The sequence below is a fragment of the Macadamia integrifolia genome, unplaced genomic scaffold (assembly GCF_013358625.1).
Source record: "Macadamia integrifolia cultivar HAES 741 unplaced genomic scaffold, SCU_Mint_v3 scaffold1071, whole genome shotgun sequence".
Taxonomy (NCBI): Eukaryota; Viridiplantae; Streptophyta; class Magnoliopsida; order Proteales; family Proteaceae; genus Macadamia; species Macadamia integrifolia.
The window spans coordinates 90,179-97,500 of record NW_024868073.1 but is presented as its reverse complement, the minus strand read 5'-3'; positions in this window follow the sequence as shown (position 1 = coordinate 97,500).

The following is a 7,322-nucleotide window of genomic DNA, read 5'->3' as shown; positions in this document are numbered from 1 at the left end:
AGGTGTAGTAACAATAGATATTTTATTGTAGATATTTGTAGAAGATATTCACAAGGGATATTCTGGGAGAGATTTCTAGAGCTCCACTAAGGTGGTGGGAAGCTTCTAGTTTCCTCCCCAACCGTTGGATGGAGGACATTTGTAAATATCTTAGCCATCCATTGTAACTTGGGGTAGGTGTTGCCTCATTTGGCAAAGGCACTCACCAAGGACCAACCACGAGTGTTCAACCAAGCAAGTGAGTTCTCAAGCCTTGTACTCAAGAGTTCTCTAGTGCTATACAAGTTCATTCTTCTCAAACTCACTCCTGTGTTCACTTCTTTTCTTCCCTAGTCCCTTAAGGAGAGTGGTTAGGCTGACTTAGCACTTGTGAAAGTGCGAAGTGCCAGTGTGGTTGCTTAGAAAGGTCTAAAGCAGTGACAACGTGCTCTTGAATGGCCCAAGTGTGTGCCTACACGTGCTGCGGGAAAGGGTGCTCAACTGCACGTAAGGTGGTAGGCACGGCCGCACATGGTTGCGACCACGGCTACACAAGCCTCGCACATGGTTTTGTGTATCACCGCACATGCCGTGCGAAAGTTTGTAGGCAATGTGCACATGACACGCAGATGGCTGCATAGCCACGCCCAAGGTTACGTTCCACGCCGCACATACTGTGCCCCTGGCTGCCCTACCGCTCGCAAGGTTGCGTGTGTTGCTCCACACTGCCCCCAGGTCGCATGCATGGCTACATGTGCCACGCACGAGGTTGTAGGCCCACGCTTGGTTTCGGGATTTGTTGGAAATGCCACGCACGAGGTTGTAGGCATGGCTGCACCGCCGCGCGCAAGGTTGCATTGCGTGGTCACTCATGCATTGCCCATGGCTGCACTACCACGTGCAAGTTCGCTAGCATGGCCTCCCATGCGTCAATCATGATGGCTGGCATGGTCGCACATGCCACGGGCATTTCAGCATATGGCGCGCGCAAGGTTGCACGCATTGTTGCACTTTCGTGCCCACGTCTGTAGTCTACCATACACCTAGCCGCACACACATGGCTCACACTTGGGTGCTGTCGTGGTCCCTATGGCCCATGCAACAAAGGCTCCTTTGCGGCCTTTGGCAGCACATGAGGCACCGACTGCTGCACATGCAAAGGCCATGCCCGCACAACATAGTTTGGGTCTTTAAATCATGTTGTGCAAGACATCCCTTTGGGTTAGAAAAGCCTTGAAATGGCTATTTGGCACTCAAAGTACAATCATTTTCACTTAAACCCCGCATTTCCATTTTTTTGGATATTTTTCATAAAGTTTCAATCATAAAATATTAAAAAATATGAAAATAAGTTGGAATGGTCCAATATTTTTTCAGAACATTCTATCAACCTTTGGAAGACATCCGAAATTTAGTTTTCAGAAAAATACATTAAAATGGATGTTTCATAGTTTTTTGAATTTAATATGTTTTTAATATTTACAAATTAATAAAAAAATAAATATTCATCAGAAAACTATGATTTTTATATGAAAATAATATTTGGATTTTTCCTTAATTTCATACCAAGTTTCATTTGATTTGGATATTTGAAGCTCAAAAAATAGACAAGTTTATTTTTTTAGGGGGGTCAGCATAGAGGGGCATCCGACAATGAGCGGGTATGGTAGGCAAACCCAAAATACCCATGTTATGGGAAAAAAAGTGAAATGGCACATGGGTTTCGATGAGTAGGCCCTTGGTGTGCGTCGAGGCCTGCCATTGCGTGCGACTGGACGCGTATGGCTGCCTGCCTTGCGTGCCATGAGCCCACAGCTGCTGTAACATGTGTCAATCGTAGCATAGCAGGCCCAATGAAGGTGCACGTGCTTGTGAATGGTCAGCCCTTCTGTTGTACAACGTCGCCCCTTCTGCCGAATAACGTTACTTGCCACCGTGGGCTGCTGGGCGCACGTGGATGCCTACCATGTGCTACCACGCCCCCACTTCTATTGCCACATGTGCCCATCGGCGCACAACTTTTCCAAGGAAGGTGTGGCTTGTGAAAACATGTACATGGCGTGTCCGTCCCGACAGTCATCCCCTTTTCTGCACACAGTTGCTTGCCATTGTGTGCTACTGGGCACGCATGGCTGCCTACCTGCCTTGCGCTACAATGCCTCCACATCTTCTGCCACATGCATCTGTCACCGTAGAGCATGCCCAAGAGTGGCATCGCCTGTGCAAAACACCTTCACAGTTTGTCGGTTTCGAAGATTTGGCCCTTGGTGTGTGTTGCGCCGCCCAAGGCGTGCTGCTTGGCCCTCGTGGTTGCCTAATATATCCCGCTATGCCTCAATAGCTGTTGCCTCCTACGCTCGTACCTGCAAAGAAAGCCTAACAAAGGCTTGGTATGTATTTGAAAACAAGTACATGGCTTGTCTGTCCAGATGGTCAACCAATCTGTCGCACACCACTGCCTGTAACTGTGTACTGCTGGGTGCCCATGGCTCCCTACCTACCACTGCCATGCCCCCATAGTTGCTGACACATGTGTTCGTACCTGCACAGTAGTTTCCAAATAGGTATGGCATTTTTAAACAAGTAAATGGTTCAACCCCTCTATTGCACACCATTGCCTACCACCCTGGGCTGTTGGGTGCATAATGGTTCCTGCCTTGTGCTTCCGTGCCCCCACAGCTACTGCCAGATGTACCCATAGCCGCGTGGCATGCCCAAGATAGGCTTGGCATGTGAAAATCACCATCAAGGCACGTTGGTTTCGATGATTGCCTTTGATGTGCGCTGTGGCCTGCCATGGAGTGTTGTTGGGCGTGCATGGCTCCCTGCATAGCTACTGCCACATATGCCGGTAGCCACACAGCATGCCCAAGAATTGCATGGCATGTGAAGGACAGCAACATGGCATGATGATCCGGATGATTAGCCCGTTGTTTTGCACCTTGGCCGGCCAATGCGTGCTGGTGGGTTTGCATGGCTGCCCGCACACTACACCTACACCCTCATCGTAGCCTACTGGCACTTTTGCCAGTTTTGTACAGCATGCCCAAGGGAGTCATGGCATGTGAAAAAGGTGGAAATGATGCATTGGCCCCATTGATTAATCCCATCTAGGCATCGTGGCAGTTTGACGTGCTTTGCTTCCTGCCATGTGCAGTTGTGCTAGTGCCACTTTTTGCGAGCGTGGTCGTAGTCACGCATTTCCACCCTCTTTTCTCTTTGGCTTGTTGTCATATGTAGGTCATGGTGCAAGGGGTGGGGTGTTGTCTACATTTGACAGAATTATGGGTCAATTCAATGTGCACAATAAATATTTGGTTGGTCCCTCCCCCCCATCCCATTTTTTTTGTTTTCTTAAATTGCACTATTGTGGGTTTGCTGCTTGTAGGGGTTTTTTCATGGTCGGTTTAGTGACCTATGCTATTTGGAGAAGTGCGCTTCTAAGTTGTGCCTAGGTGTGGAGGTGATTGCATGCCTTTTTGGGGCCCGTGTTATAATACGACATTAACGTGGGTCTCTGGAGAACATAGGTTGCAAGCTTGCAGGTGGTGGTGGATCATGAGTCCCTCCCCCCTCCTTGATTTTTAAAAAAATTTCCATTCTCATGGGTATGTTGCTTGCAATAGTTTTGTCATGCTCGATTTTGGGGCCTTTGGTATTTGGAGGAATGCATTTCTAAGTCGTGCCTAGGTGCGGAGGTGTTTGCATGCCTCATGTCGCAAGTGTTATAATGTGACATTAACGTGGGTCTCTGGAGAACATAGGTTTGCAAGCTTGTAGGGGGAGATAAGTCACGAGTCCCTCCCCCTCCCCCCCCCCCACTTTTGTTTTTAAAAAGGAAATTGCATTCTCGTGGGTTTGTTGCTTGTAAGAGTTTTCTTATGCTCGGTTTTGTGGCCTTTATGGTATTTGGAGAAATGCATTTCTAAGTCGCGCCTGGGTGTGGAGGTGTTTGCATGTCTCCTGCCGTAAGTGTTATAATGCGACATTAACGTGGGTCTCTGGAGAACATAGGTTTCCAAGCTTGTAGGTGGAGATAGATCACGAGTCCCTCTCCCTTCCCCTCCCCCCACACTTTTGTTTTTAAAAAGAAAATTGCATTCTTGTGGGTTTGTTACTTGCAAGGGTTTTCTCATGCTCGGTTTTGTGGCATTTATGGTATTTGGAGAAATGCGTTTCTAAGTCGTGCCTGGGTGCGGAGGTGTTTGCAAGCCTCTTGCCGCAAGTGTTATAATGCGACATTAACGTGGGTCTCTGGAGAACATAGGTTTGCAAGCTTGTAGGTGGAGACAGATCACGAGTCCCTCTCCCTTCCCCCCCCCCCACACTTTTGTTTTTTAAATGAAAATTGCATTCTTGTGGGTTTGTTGCTTGCAAGAGATTTCTCATGCTCGATTTTGTGGCCTTATGGTATTTGGAGAAATGCGTTTCTAAGTCATGCCTAGGTGCGGAGGTGTTTGAATGCCACCTGACGCAAGTGTTATAATACGACATTAACGTGGGTCTCTGATGAACATAGGTTGCAAGCTTGCAAGTGGAGACAAATCACATGTCCCTTCCCCCCTCCCCTTGTTCATTTAAAAAATTTGCATTATCGTGGGTTTGTTGTTTGTGAGAGCTTTCTTATACTCGGTCTTGTGGCCTTTGCTATTTGGCTAATCATGTTTCTAAGTCATGCCTAGGTGCGGAGGTGTTTGCATGGTTCCTGCCACAAGTGTTATAATATGACATTAATACAGGTCTCTGGAGAACGTAGGTTGCATGCCTGTAGGTGGAGAAAGATCTCGAGTCCCTCGACCCCTGTTGATTGTCGAGATTTTCATGCTTAATGGGGCTATTGATTTTTCTTCTACCAAATCCTTATTACGTTGTAGTAGGTTTGGTGGTGGATTGTGTCGGTAGTGGATGCAATGCACTTGAGTGGCTATTGTTTTTCTTGTGGTTGGATTGTTCACCCACCAATAGGGAACATGAGCTGGGTTTAGACCATCGTGAGACAAGTTAGTTATACCCTACTAATGACAGTGTCATGATAGTAATTCAACCTAGTACGAGAGGAACTGTTGATTCACACAATTGGTCATCGCGCTTGGTTGTAAAGCCAGTGGCGAGAAGCTACCGTGTGCTGGATTATGACTAAACACCTCTAAGTCAGAATCCTAGCCAATGAAGCGACGCCTGTGCCTGTCGCCCATTTGCCGACCCATAGTAGGGGCCTACCGGCCCCCAGAGGCATGTGTCGTTGGCCAAGCCCCCACTGTGGACGTGTTGTGTGGGCTACCTTGAAGCGTAATTCCTGTCGGGCGATGGGTAGAATCCGTTGCAGACGACTTAAATATGCGATGGGATATTGTAAGTGGCAGATTGGCCTTGCTGCTACGATCCACTGAGATTCGGCCCCGTGTCGCATCAATTCGTCACCCTGTCTTTTTCCCCTTTTATTTCCCCCCACACCCTCCTAAGGCTAGGATTGTCCACACGTGGCCCCAGGTATGCCCCTAAGTGTTAACTGCCCCAACGGTTGCCTGTGTATGGTTATGCGTGTTGCCCAAGTGAAGTGTGCCTATGCGTGCACATTGAGTGCCACTAAGTGTACATGCTGTCACGACCTGCCTAACAAAGGCCAAAGGACTTAGGCCATTGGGCTAAGTAAGGTCTAAGTTCTAGGGTTTTCTACAAAGGTGTAGCAACTCTAGATAATTTTATTGTAGATATTTCTAGAAGATATTTATAGGAGGTATTTTGGGAGAGATTTATAGAGTTCTCCACTAAGGAGGTGGGAAGCTTCTAGTTTCCTCCCCAGCAGTTGGATGGAGGACGTTTGTAAATATCTTAGCCATCCATTGTAACTTGGGGTGCCTACAAATAGGTGTTACCTCATTTGGCAAAGACACTCACCAAGGACCAACCAAGAGTGTTCAACCAATCAAATGAGTTCTCAAGCCTTGTACTCAAGAGCTCTCTAGTGCAATACAAGTTCATTCTTCTCGAAATCACTCTTGTGTTCACTTCTTCTCTTCCCAAGTCCCTTAAGAAGCGTGGTTAGGCTGACTTAGTGCTAGTGGGAGTGCTAACAGCCGGTGCGGTCTCTTAGAAAGGTCTTAGGCGGTGACAGTTGTGGGGTCAGAGCTTCGGTTACGATGGAGCCAAGCTTGTGGTATATGAGACAAGCGAGCTAAAATTGTGGAATAGAGACCAACACCTACACAAGTAATCAACAAAGGAGCAAAGGCAAGTCCGTCAACTTTCGCTTTGCTATGGGGCCTCGCTTAGTTCGAGGGGAGCGAGTATTGGCCGAGGTAAAGTGGTGCCTGAATGTCGTGGAGCAAAGTGGGGAGGAGCTCAAAGGCCATGTGGAAAAGTGGGGAGGAGCTTGATGGCCAGATGGGGGAGCTCAAGGGGTCCCTACTAGGTGCTCTCAACACCATAGTAAGTAACCAAGAGGAGATGGTTGCCACCTTCAAGGCTCAAGTATGCAAAGGAGTTCGATAAGGTGGAAGCTCATATTGGAGAAGAAGTATGGGAAGAGTAGGAGGACAACAGCGAGGGAAGCCACTACCTCTCATGACATGTCTAAAGGAGAGGCACTAAGGCACAAGCGTGATAAGAGGAAACGGTTCAAGCCTAGGGACAAGTGATTCCTATGTGATGAACTACATTGGTTTAGGGATTGCCTCAGGAGGAAAGCTCTTAGTGCCCTATTGAAGGAAGAGGGCCAAGAGCAAGAGCCACCTTGCATGGGGTCCCCAATGCAGCGTGGTGCCACCAGGGCCGAGATAGGGGTCAAGGCCCTTAACTCTCAAAATGGGTTGATGTGTGCAAAAGTGTGCATCAATGGGAAGCCCACACAGGTGAAGGTAGATACAGAAGCCACACACAACCTTGCCTTGATGGAGGAGGCAAAGGAACTCGGGCCAAGGGTGTCGTAAGGCTATCAACTCCAAAGAATGCCCCATACGTAATGTTGCTCGAGGGGTCGAGATGAACCTTGGGACTAAAGGAGTTCTCCAACACCATCCACGGGCTAGGTGCTTACTTGCCCTTGGACGGGAGGGCAAGACAAGGAGAATTTGGGAGCAAGCCATCCATGCCAAGAAAGAGGAAGATGCAAACGAGAGAACAGAGACAACCAGACGACGTTGTAGGAGACTCTAGTTATGTGAATACAATAAGAACCCCAATAGGCGTTACTCATTGCGAGAGGGAGGCTAATTTGGATGTTGATCCAATCATCCAGAGACACAAACTATCCCCTTGAGTGGAGTATTTAGTCAAGTGGAAGGGGCGACCAAAGAACGAGACAAGATGGGAGACAACTGGCATGCTGAGACGACTCGTGAATA